Source organism: Rhipicephalus sanguineus, chromosome 4, assembly GCF_013339695.2.
Source record: "Rhipicephalus sanguineus isolate Rsan-2018 chromosome 4, BIME_Rsan_1.4, whole genome shotgun sequence".
Taxonomy (NCBI): domain Eukaryota; kingdom Metazoa; phylum Arthropoda; class Arachnida; order Ixodida; family Ixodidae; genus Rhipicephalus; species Rhipicephalus sanguineus.
In genome coordinates, this window is record NC_051179.1 from 206,027,588 (window position 1) to 206,047,333 (window position 19,746).

Below are 19,746 nucleotides of genomic sequence, written 5' to 3' on the forward strand. Positions count from 1 at the left end.
AGCACACTTCAGCAGCCAATGCTCTTAGCGTTGCGTAGCAACGGTAGCACTAGTAAAAAAAACAGCACGGCAGCAAATGTGGACGCTGATTCCTTGCGCGTCGAAAATACGAAGTCGCCGTCGTGAGCTGTGTTGCCCGCAATTTCTAAATCGACGCTTGCGTTTGCGTTATATCTGCGTCCTGACGCTTCGACAGCAATGTATTCGTGTCTATTTTGCACTGTGTCCAAAATTCATTGTCAAGTTCTCGGAGACAATGCTTAGCAGAAGCGGCTGAAGAAACAGCTATCTCGATAATATGGACGAAACGTGAAGTGAAGTCTTGGTGGACCCCGGGGTAAAACAGTTTCTGTTAAAATCATAGCTGCCTTAATCGTGTTGTTTATGCCAATGAGTGAAAACGTTTAAACATATGCTTAAACGCTGAAAACGTATGCGTTGTGTGCTACACTTTTTAGGTTTTACTATGAAATTTCTCTCCCTCTCCCCGGACTCTTGCCTTACACCTCCCTCTATGCGCACGCGCACGCACGTACACAGACACATACACCTACACTGAATAATGTTTCAGCGTGGCCTCTGCGATTAGCTCCGGCAACACGGTGCGTTGCCGAAGCTAATCGTGGAGGCCACAGTTTCAGCTAATGGTAGGAAAGCCAGGATGATGCCATGTTTAAAGAAGTGGAAAATTGCGAAGCATGTAGGTATACGTACTAGTGGGCTAATAAAGGCTTATTCTGAAACAGGCAACATCTTGGCTAGAGCTTCTAGTACACTCTATCTTGACAAACGCTTCATGGACAACCAAAAGCACTCAGTTTCGTACCAAAAGAGCAAGATTTGGTCAAAAATACCTCCCAGCACTGACAAAACCGTCATTGTTAGAAAACGTTGAGCGCTGCCGAGATCGACTCGAATGGGCTGCTAAGTTGTGTCTTAGATGAAACTTAAAGCGGCTTGCCAGCGAGATCAATACGAAGGGTGGTTTGCTGTTGCTGCCGACTACAGCGCATGGAACAAACCCTCGAGCAAAAACGGTCTAGGTTCACTTTTGGAACATTATGAAATTTCACCCTTCTCGGTAACCTTGAGGTATTTACAGCCGACACATAAACAATATTATAAATAAAACGCTTATTATAATGAAGATGTAATCATCACATGTTTTTGAGGAAGCAGTTGGAGAATAAGAATATGACAGGACATACAGTGCGTCCTGTTGGATGATGATGATGACGATGATGATGACCTCTTACTGATGGCGCTCACTCACAAAGGGGGATGGGCCAAGAACCGGGCGGTAGGATCTTTGAGGTATATACCTATTGGAATCTGCATTACAGCGAAGCTTCTTCGTATCTTCGTCTTTCACTCAACACTCAAACTTGCGCGACGCTACGGGTCTTCGTATGTAGGCCCTTTCCATCATCACTGTAACGGGATATGACGTGCACGATTGTCGGTGATCATTTCTGACGGAACTCGTCTCAGAGGCCTTCTACTGCTACCTGTAACCGGAACTAATGTGTCCACCGGAATAAAGTACAGGCAGGGAGAGAGAACCAAAAGTGAACCTGATAAACACCACCCAGAAAAAAAATTGGCCGCGTATCTGCATGCTTCGCTGCAAATGTCGTCTAAAGACGATAGAAGAGGCGCCGCGTGAGATATGGACGCCATCTGGCAATACGTCGGGAAACATGAGTGATGTGTTGCGGGCTGGTAGTCCCGGCACAGCAACAGGCAAAGACCGGCGGTGACCAACGCGACTGGCGGGGACGCCAGCCAGCCCGAACACGCGGTTTGGTGCGAAGCGCTGAAGCAGAAGAAACGTCCGCACTCAACGAGTACTCTCCACACATTCTTTTATTTACACGTCGCCTGGGTAAAAGAGGAATGCCAGAGCGGCGCCCCATGGCATTCCTACAGTGCAATACAGAACCGAAACTGAAACACAACAATGAGCTCGTGCAGAGGGCACGGAGGAAGTCAAGTTTAACGCGCAGTCGCATTTTCAGCGCAGCTTAAGAAACGAGGGTCTTTAGAATTACGTATACATGCATTTTCTATTAAAGGAACACGCCACCTAATACTTACCTAGTGATGTTGCGCCTCAGATATGCGTAATGTTTGCTTTTTGATCGACAATGTACATAAGTATGAACCTAGTCAGCCGTTCAAGATGGCTGGCCCTTGGGCAAGTGGTTCAACTTTGGCCGAGTGGCTGAATCGAGTGACGTGCCGACAAACAGAAAGACAGACAGACCAAAATTTCTCCGTTTAAGTATCCCAAGAAAGACTATCGTCTTTAAAAGAGAAGGCCTCCGCATGGCGGGGTGACATCACTCAGGTGAGATCGTTTTTTATTTTGGCTTCACCTCGCTCGTATCATGCCATATAAGCGGAGCATCGTCGGAAAGTAAAATTCGATTCGGTGGCTTTTGTTACGCATAGACACTAACGAAAATTTCGCGCGTACAGTTATGCACGCTGCTAGGCTGGGAAAATTGTCAGTTTGTTGCCTCGCTTTGTTTATGCATCTGAAAAACCGTTTTCTGTATGAATTGAGCTAATGGTGTTTTCAATGTTGGCTGCAATTTAAAGAAAATAAAGAGCATGTAGAAGTACAAGGTGTAGAAAGCAGTGAATGTTTATTTCAAACCACACTGAGAGGAAATTCAAAACACTCACTTTTTTACACTGCCATATTTCGCCTGCATGCTTTGTCATCGTGCTTGCAGTTGGAGAGAAACAAAACAGTGACGGATGATCAAGCACGGAATGTTTACCAGTAGCGCACGGCCTGTACGCCTGTATTGTCTTCGTGATCTTGCACAGGCAGCTGAAGTGCCTTTAAGAGTTTTTCTTTGGGCTTTCACGCGCAGCTGTCTTGCTACGAGGAGTGTACGCCGGGCACTCTGGCGAAATTCCTGCTATGTATATTTTCTTTTTTTTTAAAGCGTCCAGAAATTGATTTTCCTCCTTCATATATATATTACATGAGAGTAAAAAGAAGAAAAAAAAAACTGACAATGAATACAAAATGTATTCACTTACCACAAAGTGAGACAGCTTTCTCATCCCAACATCTTGCCGAAAAGATTTTTGGCATTTAGGAACGCGATATCATTTCGCATCCTAATCCACGTAGCTTTAACACATCACTAAATCAGTGCCATTGCATGTACTTTCCTGCATTAAAATGTATATGTTATTTGCTAAGACAGTCTTTTGCAGTGCCTGTGGCAGTGTTCTTTTCGCTGTCAAGAGAATAGGAGCCAACGAGACAATGCTGCACAAATGCCACATCCTTGTTAAAGTGTAGTTCCTGGCAAAAGTTGAGGCTTTATTCAAAAAATAAGCTATCGTATTAAACTTTAAAATAATAAATGATTTTCAACTACAATCTAAAACTGTTAAAACACAGTTTGGGTAAGATATTTCATAGCCCTCCCATACAAATTTTTTGAATATGAATATCACACAATGATGATGTAGCCATGGTTGGCTGACATGGCTCCAATTGTGACCGAGAGGTTTTGGCTGGTTTCAGGCATGAAAACTCGTTCAGATTCGAGCGACCTTCAAGGGTGAATGCTGATTCCAAACACTGGCAAAGTTTCATCTCACTGTACTGCTTGGTCAAAATAATAGCTGCAGATGCTTCATATTTGTCAGTAGTGATGATCACATGATCGATGGAAGCGAAAAATTGCCGTGTTGTAGTAGACGAACTGTCGGGTCGTAGCTTTGGGAAGATCCTTAATCAAGACGTCAGTTCCTTGTCAGGAAGTCATCTCTTGCTTCTGAGGGACAAAAGTCGAAGCATCTGGCATGGCAGTGCCAACATAAGTACCAGCTTTAGGAAGATCTTTGACTAGGAGCGAAGTTTCTTTTAAGGAAGTCATATTTCGCTTTTCACAGACCAAAGCGTCTGATGTAGAGGGAGTGGGGACAGTGTCAGGCACAGCGTTAGCATCGAGGTGTCCTTTTTCAACTTAGTGGGAACTTCGATCACACTCCCTGCGCCTCCACACAATCCTGAAGGGAAAATCACCCCACTGTAATACAGTGACAGAGCAGACAGGGGAACAACAAATTTGTCAGTGCGCTGTGTTCGCTGATGTCCAGAAGAAACACAGGGGTCACAGAAACGTGGAAGAGAACAATTTAAGAATGATACGAGAAACTGCAGCCGGCCAGCATGTCGAATGGCGGAAGTGGGAGAAAGTAGTTTTTCGCAACTGGTTTGCCGAATTAGTTGAGCAGATATTTTGTGGAAGGGCTGAGTGATGATTACAAAAAGCTTTTTCAAGTAAGATTTTGCGTGGAAGGTGTCCGTTGACTCCAATTACGCATTTATGCTGTTGCGATTCATCTTAGCACTACGCAAGATAACTGAGAAAAAAAAGCTGGTAGTATTCACACTATTCACGAAAAAGGTGTTCTCGCCCGTGAGTACATGACTGCGCGAAAGTGCTGTAAAAGGTCTTTTAAAATATTTGGGGAGGGGCGAAGCACGTATGGAGGGGTGTTTTAGCTCCACTAAGGTGAAATCTCGGGAGAGGCGAATCATGCAGTGTGCGCCGGCGTTTCATACGGCAAAATCGCTGCTAAAGGGCAATGAGAGACAGAAGAAGACGAAGAAGAAGAAAGGTCTGACCGAGGTAATTCGCCACATTGTTTTGAGAGAGATTTCTTTGATGAGGCACTAGTCGTGCCAAGTGTGCAACCGGGCATGTAGGGAAGGGTGTTTTAGCCCCACTAACGTCCTCGGAAAACTGTGTCGGAATTCAGGTTACCCTAAGGTGCTTCTTCTTCTTCCCTACATGCCCGGTTTCAGTTCCCTACTGCATGTAGGGAAGTGTGTTTCATCTCCACTATTGTCGTCGGCTATTTGTTGGGCCAACTGTCGCCTCTTTTTAGTGGACCAGTGGCGAGTAAAGGCACCATCACTGCAGATGTGTTTCAAAAAGTGGTGTTTCAAATAGATGACTTTACAGTAGAGATTCACGTTTGTGTCTTTGGTTTTAGAGAAGAAACTTGAGAACCTTGGTAAATTTCGTCGGAGATTCTTGCACTGCTGCTAAGCCAAACAATGTTTTATGCAGTAATGACGAACCTTTAACTCATAATATGCATAGTATGAACCGGCGGAGAGTAGTAGAAATTACCCAATTTTTGAGGCGTGCACCCGCTAATGATGGACTTTGACAACGACATGACACGCCGACAAGCCGAGACCCTATGGTGCTTCGCCCTTAAAACATTGCAGTCATAATCACACAGAATAGTATTAACTCGTCATTGTATTTTGGGAATCTTATTTATGGATGGATAAGCAGCTCCTTTAGGCTTGCGAATAATTACAAACGCTTTGGGTGATTCTCATCACAAACGCCGACAGTCGTGTTTACCTCTCCGTGCAGCGTCTCTCGCAAAAATGACACTCGGAGGCAAACCTTCTGGTCGTCGCGAAGCCTGCCTCGCTTTCAGGAAACGCTACAAACGTCTACACACACGGCCGATCTACTAAGCATCGAATAGGCGTCCATAAATACACGCGCGACATATCTACACACAGAGAAAATTACGCAGCCGTGTGTTTTGTTTACGCGAATTTCTCCGTTGAGACAGTTTTCTTCCGTGCGTCCCGTTGAGCCGTAGGTAAGGAAAACACGAACACACGGCATGTAGGATCGCTATGGTCGTTGGATCGGCAGTTATGCGCGTAGCAGCATCCAGACATCCTGAAGCGTTCTTGCTGGCAACCAGTGTTCAACGGCAGGGCCAAGGTGCTGAACCATGGTTGCACGGCTTGTACAGAACATAGCGCACGTCCAACGCAACGCACATCCGACGCAAACTGATCGGCTTTTCTTCAGCTCCGTTACGCACACCCGCGCGGCGTCTCTTCCCGCGTCGTCGCGCCTCACACCTGACTGTCATGACGTAGTTGGTGGAGAGAGCAGGCCATGCGGAGGCATTCTTTTTTAGGTGATGTTGAGCTAATAGAACGATCGTTAAACAAGCGAAAGTCAAGACCGGAAGTGTGCACAGTACTCCCGAATTCAAACGCGAGAATAAAACTTGTGTATAACGACTGGTATGCGCAATTGCTCGAGATAACCACGTCATTTTGCGACGAATCTGGTTTCTAAAAATAACGTTGGCTCTGATCTACGCGTTTGAATCGAAATAACGCCGATATGACTCGAACTGAAGACAGTGGCAAGGAAAGTACGTGTGTCACTTAGACCTAAATTGTCCCATTTCAATGCGCGAGTACTGTACCGCGAAGTCGCATGGCCGAATAGAAGTGGCACAGCGGGCTTACGATGGGAGACGCCGAGAGCAGCGAGAAAGAACGCGCCCAGACGCCGAGCGCTAGCGACGAGAAGGCGGTGACGACGCTGCCGGACATTTAGCCGGTGCGAACGCGAGGTTTCGGAGAGACTTTCTTCGGCATCGAAAAAAAAAATTGGCCGCGTATCTCCGTGCTTCGCTGCAAATGTCGTCTAAAGACGATAGAAGAGGCGCTGCGTGAGATATGGACGCCATCTGGCAATACGTCGGGAAACATGAGTGCTGTGTTGCGGGCTGGTAGTCCCGGCGCGGCAGCAGGCGAAGACCGGCGGTGACCAACGCGACCGGCGAGGACGCCAGCCAGCCCGAACACGCGGTTTGGCGCGAAGCGCTGAAGCAGAAGAAACGTCCGCACTCAACGAGTACTCTCGACACACTCTTTTATTTGCCCGTCGCCTGGGTAAAACAGGAACGCCAGAGCGGCACCCCGTGGCATTCGTACAGTGCAATACAGAACCGAAACAGAAACACAACAATGAGCTCGTGCAGATGGCACGGAGGAAGGCAAGTTTCAGCGCAGTCGCATTTTCAGCGCAGCTTAAGAAACTAGGGTCTTTGAAATTACGTATGTATGCATTTTCTATTAAAGGAACACACCACCTAATACTTACCTAGTGACGTTGCGCCTCAGATATGCGTGATATTTACTTTTTGATCGACAACGTTCACAAGTATGAACAGCCGTACCAGTTCAAGATGGCTGGCCCTTGGGCAAGTGGTTCAACATTGGCCGAGTGGCTGAATCGAGTGACGTGCCGACAAACAGAACGACAGACAGACCAAAATTTCTCCGTTTAAGTATCCCAAGAAAGACTATCGTCTTTAAAAGAAGAGGGGCACTTAAAACGACGGTGCGATGCTTCCTGAATGTGATGGTGTGAAACTTGCAGCAACAGTGCCGTGCCGCCCCACACAGCTTCGCTGGTCATACACCTGCACGGAGTGGAATGGCTCTAAATCTTTAATAGCCGAGTTATTTAAGCTCGAATTCCGTCCTTGCCGGGCGACCGCTCAAGACTGTCATCATAGCGAGACAACAGCAATATCGAGGCATATCGAGGCGATAGTTATAAAAGTCACAAGCTGGTTGCTGCAGGGTGGAAGCTACGAGGTGTAAGCAAACCACATGTTTGCGCAGCGAAACATAGTTCTGTTTTACAGCGAAAGCTGTTATGAGATCACAACAAAGCCGTTTTTGGTGCCGTAGTTGTCCGCCGCCGCCGCCGGTGTCCGTAAACACTATCGCTCCAAATAAGAAAAAAAATCAAATAAGAAAAAAATTCCGGGTTGGAACGAGGTTCGAACCTGGGCCCTTTGCGTGGGAAACTAGTGTTCTACCTCAGAGCCATGCCGGTGCTTGAAACTGCTTTGCAAAGAGACCCTATACAGGCTTCATCTCGCGACAAAACCACATTAACATGTTTAATGTGTGTTAGAAGAGTAAAATAACAGCCAGGCGTCACACAAAACCGAATTCTGTAACCAGGCGTCATACATCGTCGTCAGCCACAGCGTCAGCAAAGTGCACATAATTACTTACAGGTGTTTAGCGGGTACCACGGTTCTCCACAGAATGACGAGAAATTGCATAGTGGCTGCTTCCCTAGTTCACAAAAATTATGATTTAGAGCGTAGTGGGTTCCTCGCAAGTGCACTTCTATTGGTCGCCAAGGAAGCCCATAAGGCTCCCATGGTCCATTTCCTCAGGGTCTCAATAAAGTTAATCTTCTCCCTCTCTCTGTCTCTCTTTTTGTCGCGTTAACGTGCGTTATAAAAGCAGGGTGGCAGAGTTAAATAAGGACTGGGCCTCACACAATGCGAATTACGTAACTAGGGGGTCGTTTAAAGCTTCCAATCCATTACAAAGGGTTCAGTCATAATTCTTCATCGTCATCAACCGTCGCTTTAACAAAGTGCACATAACGCCTTACAGATGGTGCCTCGCTTCTCCGCATAATGACGAATAATGTCGGGGTGGGCGCGTTCCCAGCTTGTGGCGTAGTGGGTACGCTGCTAGTGTACTTGTATTAGTAGCCAGAAGAGAGTTTATAACAGGCTCTAGAAATGCCGCGCTTCCAGCTTTCGCTGTGACTGTGCTGCGCTTTCTGCGCATGCCTGGCGTTTCTTAATTGCATGATGGATAAGGTTAAGACAACAGCGTTCGTTGGGACATGCTTTGTCACCGCAATACATGATGCGCTTATCTCGATTTGCACGTACGTCATAAGCATTTAATTACTGTTCCAGCAACTGCCGATAATTGTGATTGCGAACCAACATGGCAGCACCCGTGCATACGCGATCGCCCGCTCTGATCTGAACTCGCCCTTGCTACTTGCTACTGTACCGGAGAGTATAGGCGGGTTAGTTGGTATAGATTCCGTCTCCTGTTTTTTTGTGCTGCCATGTTTCCATACAGTATACCATGTCAAGCGAATCGAGGTTGAGGAGGAGGGAAAGGAAGATGGGAGAGAGTAAATAGCGGCATAGCCATGTAAAATAGTGAGAAAAGGGGTGCGAAAGGAAAGTGAAGGTGAGAAGGAGGGAAATGAGCGAGAGTACAGCATAGTATAGCGGAGGCGACTAGAGGAGGGAGGAGGTGAGTTGCAGGTTCAATTCAATTCAATTTTATTCCATTTTTCTTGGTATACACACGAAAAATGGAGGAGTCACGAACAAAAAGTGAAGCACTGTTCACTTGACGGGGATTCGGGCCCCCCTTACAAGGCATACAGCATGACAACAGATGCAATACAAAGGAAAAACACCCAATACGCGCATTCGTGACAACAAATTCCGCAAGGGTGTTCATTTCGTGTGTTTTTGTTTTTATATAAATTTAAACCTACTTCATACGCATACCAAAAAGGAAACACTAAACCACGTGCTATACTTCTGAACTATAAGAAACTGAGTGAATATGCACAATTACATTTGGAAACAAAGGAAAGAGAAATAAGAACAGCATAGAAATACAGATAAACCAAGAAAGAAGAAGCGTACAATTGTCCACAGGGGTAAACTACTGAAGAGATACAAAAAAATGTCTTAATGTTTTCTTACTAGTATATTCGACCACTATTTCATGTTCTAAGAAGTAGTTTAGAAGTTTTGGAAGCCTGCAACAGAGCATCTGCTCACTCATAATTAAACGAGTATATGGAATAATCCAGTTTTTCCTATTACGGAAAGGGTATGGGTGAGTTTTTTTCTTAAGCTGGGCTAATGTGCGGAGTGTTCCATCAGAAAACTTAAGACTCCGTTTGTATCTGAGGGCTAAATTGTATTCGTAGGAGTTGTGAGCAGAAATTATGGAAAAAAGTGTAAATAGCGGCTCGGTGTGTGCTTTGTAGTGTACACCAGCTACGTCACGGATAGCTTTCTTTTGTAGTATATGTAATCTATTTATGTTTGTTTGTGTCGTGGTGCCCCAGACAAGAAACGAGTAGTTCATTTGAGACGAAAACAATGCACGATAAAGTTGTAGTTTAACACTACTCGGAAGCAAAAATTGTTATTTTGCGAGCAGGCCTACGGTGAGACAAGCAGATGCTCAGGCGGAGAGGAGATTCTTTTACTTCTAAACCATGCCCATCTTCGCCAAGCCTTGCATCACTTTGCATTCCATCGCTGAGGCTTCCCCTCAGCTTTGCTGTCTATTGGCTTTTAGGAAGTTAAGTCAGTTAAAGCCATGCATATTTCTTTCAAGGCTGTACATGGCCTCGACGATGTTGCGCGCGGAAGGCGACGAATACTACCGCAATCTCATAGGGCGTAGATTGTGAGCTTGCAGATTCTAGTTAATCTACATATCTGGTGCATCAGAGTGGTTAACTGGGCAAGTTGATGTGATTCCATGTTGAACGAATCAGCGCCGTTGTCTGTCGTTCCTTTGCTTGTCCCGGTTTTTTAACAGCGAAGCTGTTGAGAAAATCGTTCCTTGTGATGAGTGGTGAAGGGTTCCAGCAATTTCAAACATGAGCACAAGAAAGGAAACGCACAGGACAACGCTGCTTCACCACTCATCATGTACCAACTGGCCCAACAAACCACACTCCTAAACTGCGTTCCTTGTGAGTCGATCCAGAAAACTATCATCATCATAAACGGCTGTGTGATACAGAAATTGGGTAAATCTCATTACTCACCAGTGGTCCACTAAAAACGAAGAAGGCCACAGTTAGCCCGACAAATGGCTAACGGCTATATGCCACAGAGATTGGGCAAATCCCACTACTCACCAGTGGTCCACTAAAAACGAAGAAGGCAACAGTAAGCCCCACAGATGGCTAATGGCTATGTGCCACAGAAATTGGGCAAATCCCACAGAAATTGGGCAAATCCCAGTCCTCACCAGTTGTCCACTAAAAACGAAGAAGGCAACAGTTAACCCGACAAATGTCTAACGGCTATGTGCCGCAGAAATTGGGCAAATCCCACTACTCACCACCGGTCCACTAAAAACGAAGAAGGCAACAGTTAGCCCGACAAATGGCTAACGGCTATGTGCCACAGAAATTGGGCAAATCCAACTACTCACTAGTGGTCCACTAAAAACGAAGAAGGCAACAGTTAGACCGGCAAATGGCTAACGGCTATGTGCCAGAGAAATTGGGCAAATCCCACAACTCACCAGTGGTCCACTAAAAACGAAGAAGGCCACAGTTAGCCCGACAAATGGCTAACGGCTATATGCCACAGAGATTGGGCAAATCCCACTACTCACCAGTGGTCCACTAAAAACGAAGAAGGCAACAGTAAGCCCCACAGATGGCTAATGGCTATGTGCCACAGAAATTGGGCAAATCCCACAGAAATTGGGCAAATCCCAGTCCTCACCAGTTGTCCACTAAAAACGAAGAAGGCAACAGTTAACCCGACAAATGTCTAACGGCTATGTGCCGCAGAAATTGGGCAAATCCCACTACTCACCACTGGTCCACTAAAAACGAAGAAGGCAACAGTTAGCCCGACAAATGGCTAACGGCTATGTGCCACAGAAATTGGACAAATCCCAGTACTCATCAGTTGTCCACTAAAAACGAAGAAGGCAACAGTTAGCCCGGCAAATGGCTAACGGCTATGTGCCAGAGAAATTGGGCAAATCCCAGTACTCACCAGTTGTCCACTAAAAACGAAAAAGCCAACAGTTAACCCGACAAATGTCTAACGACTATGTGCCACAGAAATTGGGCAAATCCCACTACTCACCACTGGTCCACTAAAAACGAAGAAGGCAACAGTTAGCCCGACAAATGGCTAACGGCTATGTGCCACAGAAATTGGGCAAATCCCAGTACTCACCAGTTGTCCACTAAAAACGAAGAAGGCAACAGTTAACCCGACAAATGTCTAACGGCTATGTGCCACAGAAATTGGGCAAATCCCACTACTCACCAGTTGTCCACTAAAAACGAAGAAGGGAACAGTTAACCCGACAAATTTCCAACGGCTATGTGCCACAGAAATTGGGCAAATCCCAGTACTCACCAGTTGTCCACTAAAAACGAAGAAGGCAACAGTTAACCCGACAAATCTCTAACGGCTATGTGCCACAGAAATTGGGCAAATCCCACTACTCACCACTGGTCCACTAAAAACGAAGAAGGCAACAGTTAGCCCGACAAATGGCTAACGGCTATGTGCCACAGAAATTGGGCAAATCCAACTACTCACTAGTGGTCCGCTAAAAACGAAGAAGGCAACAGTTAGCCCGACAAATGGCTAACGGCTATGTGCCACAGAAATTGGGAAAATCCCACTACTCAAATCCTTCTTCGGACCCATTGTATGAGGTGCACCGGATTCGTGAAAATCCAGTGAACCGGGAAAGTCGATTTTCAGCGGTGAGTGGCTGTTTTTCGGTTTTCTGCGAGCTCAAAACTTCAAGGCACCGACGGCTGTGCCAGGTCGGACGCACCGCCGCATAGGCGGCTGCTGAGCCGTGGTCGCGTCGCAAGCGTCGGCATATGGACGCTCTTCAGGAAACGCCGACGTCTCCTCGGGCGCAACCGCTGGTTCAACCTGATGAAGAGTCGGGTACAGAAACCACTGAAATGGACGTTCAGGTCTTGTCACCCCACGATTCATCCGGAGAAGTTGACAGGGCGGCTGTGGCGGAACGCCAGGATGGTCAAACATGGACGGAGGATGGCTGGCAGACGGTTTTGCGACGCAGGCAGAAGAGCCAGACGAAAAAGCAGAAAAAGGCGGCAGAAGCTGCGGATTGCAACACCTCGTCAAGCAGCCAACCAAAGCAGGGAAGTCAGGAGAAGCGTGGACGTCGTCCGAGAAGGCGCCGGCCGCTCCCGCCCCTGCCGAAGGAAGATATAAAAATCGTCCTGAGACCGCACAAAGGCCTCGCTGTGAAAGACTTACTCGGGTACGAACTATCCACCGCTGTGATAGACGCTTGCCACTGACACTTCGACGGCAGTAGCTCCATCCTGCGCGTCCACCCGGGCTCCAATATCATCATCTTATCGACGCCTCATGAGCATGTGGCCAAAGAGTTGAAGGAGATCACCCATCTGACTATCAGGGGACGAGCGCACTCATTTAATTCTTATGTAGCGGATCCAGAGGACGTCCTGCGAGGCATCGTCCATGGTATTCCGTCTGGGACTTCCCAAGCAGAACTCATGGCAAATCTCCGTCTGCGAACCCAGGGGGTGAAGATTGAGCGGGCGCGCATATTCGGATCTACATTACCTCCAGGGGCAGTACACTGCCCAGATGTGTCTATTTTATGGGAGCGGAAGCCGTCTGCTACCCCCATAAGCCCACAAAGGAGGCATGCGAGGTATGTCACTCTGCAAGGCATCAAACCGACGTCTGCCCAACGCCCGACGCCAATGTATGCTCCACATGTGGAACCCGTGAACCCGCAAAAGAACTTGCGTGCACCCCCAAGTGCGCGATCTGTGGTGAGGACCACACCACAGGTGACAAACTAGGCAAGAAGAAACTCAAGCACGTTCCGCCTAGGAGGTCACGAGCGGATCAGCCAATACGGAGACACCATCTGCGCTGGTTCAGCTCCGACCGGGACTCGTCAGTGGAATCACGCTCGCGATCAAGATCCAGGTCGCGGGCTTCCTCAAGAGGTCGAACCCCATCTGCCGCCGGAAAACGACTCCAAAAAGAGCAGCAGCAGCAGCCGCAACAGCAACACAAGCAGCCGCCGCAACAGCAACAGCAGCAGGAGAAGCCGCAGAATAAAGCGCTGGTAGAGATCCTGGTGCCGCCCAAGGAGAAGATTGAGGCAGCCGCCTGCCAGCCAACCAACACGGTGAGCTGGGCGACAATTGTGTCTCCATCTGCTCCCTTAACCGAGGACCCGGAGTATCAAAAAATCGTTGCCTAGCATAAGCAACTTGCTTTAGAAAACGAGAAACTTAGACGCCAGAATAAAGAGGAACGCCGGGAGTTCCAGAAAATCATCTCCTGTTTAGAAACCAAACTCGAGGCCAGGCTTAACGCCATAGAGGCGAACAACAAGCCCACTCATGCTACCTCCAAGGCATTAGTAGCCCATTCTCCGGAGAGAGAAACGGCTACAGTCGGTAATCCCCAGACATTTAGCGAGGAGGCCCGCGTTAGCCAGTTACAGCTGGGGAAACAGTTGCAGTACTTGCAAAACTTAATGCCAGAACTGCAATCACAACGGCAGGAAGTAGCGTCTGAGCTTGGAGAGCAGATGCTTGAAATGTTTTCGGAGTACAAGAAGCAGTTTGCAGTAGAAATGCAACAGCAAAGACAATACGTTAACGAGTCCGTTGCAGGTATGCAACGTGCAATTAACAAGCGTGTCAGCGTTACACCCACAAGCAGTCCGCTACCGAAGGACCGTCGCATCACGGAGAACGCGGACGTTTCCAATAAAGGCGGTAGTCATCATGGCGCAAAATAATTCAACGCTAAACTCCGACCATCTAGAAATCTGGCAGTGGAATTGTCGCACGTTCCACAAACGAGCGGCGGCACTGCAGAATTACATGCATTCGGCATTAATCCCGCCCGATGTAATATGCCTGCAAGAAGTCGGGAACCGTCCTGTCAAATTGCAGGGATATTACACATTATATGATCCAAAACACCCTCGCGTCGCAGCGCTGGTGACCAAATCCATTACAGCCACGCTAGATCATTACGATCGGACCGACATTAATCATCAAATAATCGATGTCCTCCCACAAAAACGAGGGAGAGTGCGAACTAAAGTCTTAAACATATACAGTCCTCCCAGAAACAGGCATGACGACTTTACCGTGCTCTTAAACGAAACAGCTCGAGCCGTTGGTAACAGAGATCAGCTAGTGGTGGTGGGCGACTTTAATGCTCTAAGCACCGCTTGGGGCTACGTCCGCGATTCACCTAAGGGTGTGTTGCTAGAGCACATCACGTCTAAATTAGGTTTTAACCTTATTACTCTGCCGACAGCACCCACAGGGCTCGGTAATAGCATTAGCAGGGGCACTTACCGTGATTTGACCTTCACCCTTAACATTAAAGAAGCGACGTGGTCGAACCTCGACGAAAATCTTGGTAGCGACCATTATATCCTCAGCACCTCCATAGCATCACCAAAACTTCGTCGTGTTGCTGGTGACGTTGTGATGACGGACTGGGGGACCTTTCGAAAGCGTCCTCTGCCAGAGCAAATGCCCAGTGATAGCAGTGGGTGGGTGGCGCTCATTCGTGAAGCGCACGACGCAACCTCTAAGAAAAGAACGCGCATGGTGGAGGCGCCAGCGGTAGATCGACACATACTGCACCTGTAGGACAGTAGGCGGCGCCTGCTCAAGAGGTGGAAGAGGCAGCGCCTCAACCGCTGCCTCTACAGGCGAAACGCTGCCCTGTTGGAGGAAGCGAATGAATACGCAACAAAACTCGCCACCGATGGCTGGGTGCAGTTTAGCGTTTCTCTCCGCGGCACACTGGGGACCCGCAAACGTGGGCGATACTCAGGGCCATGCTGGAGCTGGAAAAATCCAAGTCCGCCATGAACCGCACACTCGAAAGAATAGTACACGATTTCCGCGGCACCGACGGGGAGTTCATCCAGGCGCCTAAAGACCGGTATATAGGTACTGATGCGGTTTCGCCGTGCGCATTGAGTGCACCGGCAGCGAGAACGCCAAGTTGGACGCCCAGAGCACGAAAGAAGAAGTTTTTGCGGCGGCCCAGGCCGCCAACCGCAACTCTGCCCCAGGATCGGATGGAATAACCAACGCTATGATCCGAAACCTCAGCAACGAAGTCCTTGAGCAGATAGCGCAGTTTCTTAACGACCACTGCTGGTCCCAAGGTCACGTTCCACCGGAGTGGAAGGAAGCCAAAATAATAAGCATACCAAAGCCAGGTGAAACACCTTCTCTCGGAGCCCTGCGGCCCATTTCACTCACGTCGTGTATGGGCAAGCTCTACGAGCTGCTAGCACAAACACGGCTTCAAAATTACATAGAAAAAGAAAACCTGTTCCCAGCCACTATGATCGGTTTTCGCTCCGGGTTGTCAACCCAGGACGCCTTCCTCCTTTTAAAGGAAGAGGTTTTGAGTTGCGTACCCCGAGGCGGCGAACACTTGATCTTAGCCCTCGACCTCAAAGGGGCCTTTGATAATGTTTCGCACGAGGCCATTCTCTCAGAGCTCAACGCAATCGGCTGCGGAAAGCGGACATTTAACTACATTAAATGCTTCCTCTCAGGGCGGACGGCAACCATCGGGATAGGTAAAACGAGGTCGGTGCTGTTCTCGATGCCAAATAAGGGAACATTTCAAGGGGCAGTGATCTCCCCCTTGCTCTTTAACATCGCTATGAGCAGACTTGCTCATAAGCTGGACGCAATTCCGCATCTTGGCTATACATTGTATGCGGATATCACTCTCTGGGCCACGAAGGGGTCGCTGGCGCTAAAAGAGCAAACCCTACAGGCTGCCGCGACGGCCGTGGCGGAGTTCGCAAGAAATAGTGGACTCAGCTGCGCGCCGGATAAATCAGAGCTCATAAGAATACGCAGTAAGTATTACAAAAACAACGGCGACATAAACTTAGAGGTTGACGGCCATGCCATAGCCGAGGTTACTCAGGCCCGCATACTCGGTTTCTGGGTCCAAAGCAATGGCAGGCAAGTCACACGGTAACTGCCCTGAAGACTACGGTTAAACAGATTGTGAGAATGATCCATCGCATCACCTACCATAAAAAAGGCATGAAAGAAAAGGATACCCTCCGGCTTGTCCAGGCTTTGGTTATGAGCAGAGTGACGTATGGCCTTCCGTACCACTTGCTCGACAGAAGCGAGGAGAGCCAGGTGGATGCCCTCATTAGAAGCGCTTTTAAGGCAGCACTCGGTCTACCCATGAGTACTCCGACACAGTGGCTCCTAGCTCTCGGTATACATAACTCTTATGCTGAGCTAAGCGCGGCGGTCTTCATCTCTCAGATGAATCGCCTAAGTGAAACGTCTGCAGGCAGGGTAGGCAATACTCACTAGGATAGGGATCTCGCCCCACCCCCAGCACATTGATGAGGAGCTGGTCGACGTAGCTCAAGAGGTACGGAGTAAGATATCGGTCGCACCGGTCCCCAAAAATATGCATCACGACTTCCACGCTGAGCGACGTAAGGCGAGAGTAAACAGGCTCCGAAAGCAGTTCGGGTCAACTTCTAACGTCACGTACGTAGATGCGGCCAGTTACGATTGGCAGAGACATGTAATTACGTTCGTCGACAACAACATGACGCTGCTGACGAGTGCCTCCGTGCGCACGACCTCGGCCACAAAGGCAGAGACAACGGCCATAGCCTTAGCCGTAAGGTTTCAGGAGCGCAAAGGCGAGCCGTCAATTATACTATCCGACTCCCAGGAGGCCTGTCGGCTCTGTTTAACCGGCCGCCTTCCCGCTATGGCGCTGAGGCTGCTAACACCCAAACTCACTCGCCACCATCCGTTGATCTGGTGCCCAGGGCACGCAGGGCTCGAGGGCAACGAAAGAGCGGACGCTCTAGCTCGCGCATTTTGTAACCGAGCGGAAAATCCCTCCATTTCTTTGACCGTACCAATTCTACCTAGGGAGATTCTTGCTCACTAGCGCTTCACGCGACAGAAATGTGGTACGCCTCACAGATCCCTCAATGGGCAAGAGGCCGCTGACCTTCGAAAAATTCAGACGGACGTATTCCTGATCGACGTATGTAACTGCGCGGTAGTAAACACGGACGACAAGAAGATACAAGGACAAGCGCAGACTATCAACTGAAGGTTTATTGAAGGTTTATTTTTCACAAACCTTGTATCTTCTTGTCCTTGTCCTTGTATCTTCTTGTCGTCCGTGTTTACTACCGCGCAGTTACATACGTCGATCATGAATCACCAATTCGCCCAATCGTCCACCTTGGACGTATTCCCGCATCTACTTAAATTACATGCGATACATCCAACGCTTTACCCAGCCGTGTGTCGTGGTGCGGCGGCAGACTGACTCTGTACCACATCTCGTGGGGATGCGATCATAAACCAAGTGATTTAGCTAATTTTCTCGGCAAACCTCTAATACCTAGTAGGGAGCAGTGGGAGGCACAACTCGCGAGCTCGGACCTGGGAGTGCAGCCAGCGCTCCTGGACCACGTCCGGTGGGCAGCTAAGGCCAGTGGAGCCCTGGACGTAGGGCCCCAGCCATAGAAGCTCCAAGATCCCCCTTTCCCCTTTTCCTTGAATAAAGTTTCACTCTCTCTCTCCCACTACTCACCAGTGGTCCACTAAAAACGAAGAATGCAACAGTTAGCCCAACAAATGGCTAACGGCTATGTGTCACAGAAATTGGGCAAATTCCACTACTCACCAGTGATCCATTTAAAACGAAGAAGGCAACAGTTAGCCCGACAAATGGCTGCGAAGCGACGGCGGCTAGCCGAAGACCGCGAGTACGTCCAGCGAGTGAATACTAGTTAACGGGAAAGACAACGGCGGCTGCGACAAGACCCCGAAGCTGAAGGCCTACGCTAACGACGACGTGCCCGTAGATCTATGACAGGTGCGAAGGCTTGGTTTCTGCGCGAGTTTTTCTCTCTGGAGTTTGCACATCCGTGTCGTGTGTGACTGTCCGTGGTTTAAGTAGAACCTCTGTGTGCTGCAAATCAACGTTGAAACAAGCTAGCGTCACCTGCTAACCCTAGTAACAATCTAGAAGCGACCTAGAACCTGCATCACCTAGCTAAGGCCTAGAAACAACCTATAAGCAACCAGATTAGTTTTCAGAATTGTCCATTTTCGCTGTTTCATGCCTTGCGCGGCTCAGTGCAAGCTCCGCCGATTTTTTTCGCGCTGTTTATTCGTTCAAGATATCTCGTGCCGCGGGTACAGAAAAAATAGTCGTTTCGGTGGCAGTTTGTTTCCTTTGGAAACAAGAGATTTTTATGCCGTGAAACTACAAATAAGGCATAAAAGCAATAACCAGAAATATTTATATTGCTCCATAGGCTGCCTCCGAAGCCTCTCTTTTGCTAGCGTTTCTTCATACGAACCGTATGGCTCTTGCGTGCCTATACAACACGCAAGAGCCACCTGTGATTCTTACCTTCGGTCCACAATACGTGACTGAAGTATTTTTGCGCTGTGCAGGCCGTTGTCTCCTCTACGTGAATCAGAGTTCTTGCCGCCAAGGCTAAAGGGACCGTGACATTTCAACAATGTCGCAAAGGCGAAGGGGTGAAGCCATCTTACGAGGTGCACTGAGATGTTCAGTCTACGGTAGTGTGCCCTGAACACTGAACTTATTCTATCACCGATGGCTTCTTGTAATCGTCCCATGACCTCTATCTTTAAATCGCCTGACTTTATCCTTTTTGGTTGTTCCAAGTGCCGCAAAAAGAGTTCTGCCTTGTCGCCATATCTTTTTATTGATTGTCTGCCTACTTTAGAACACGCCCTAGATGAGAGAGTGAAATAGCCACGCATTAATGTCAATTCATCACAGCTCACTAACGCCTCGGGGGTGTAGCTCAGTGGTAGAGCGCTCGCTTTGCATGCGAGAAGTCCCGGGTTCGAACCCCGGCTCCTCCATGGTTGCAGTATTTTTTTTATTTTATTAAAATTAGGTCATGCAGTTGCCGCCACTGTACAATTATTTTTTGCTCGTCCTGGTTTTAAAGGGCCCCTCACCAGGTTTGAGAATTTTGAGCTAACGAGCGCAATGCATACTGCCACGCCCGCTTCTTCTTTTATTTTGATGTGTTCGAGTTTGACCAGCAAGGACGGTTATCAACGCTCGACGCTGGCCCCGAAGCAGTGTTCGAGAAGCTTCACGATTTTGGTAGATCGTTTTGTTAAGATTGCGCGCCGCACGCGAATGTTCCAGCTTTCTCGAGAGATAACG

General features: G+C 48.3%; 1 non-coding gene across 1 annotated transcript; it reads left to right on the forward strand.

The window, feature by feature from the left end:
* Window positions 1–19,361: 19,361 nt before the first annotated feature.
* Window positions 19,362–19,433, forward strand: Trnaa-ugc (transfer RNA alanine (anticodon UGC)). The gene has a single exon. It is a non-coding gene; the product is annotated as a tRNA-Ala (tRNA).
* The last annotated feature ends 313 nt before the right edge of the window (window positions 19,434–19,746 follow it).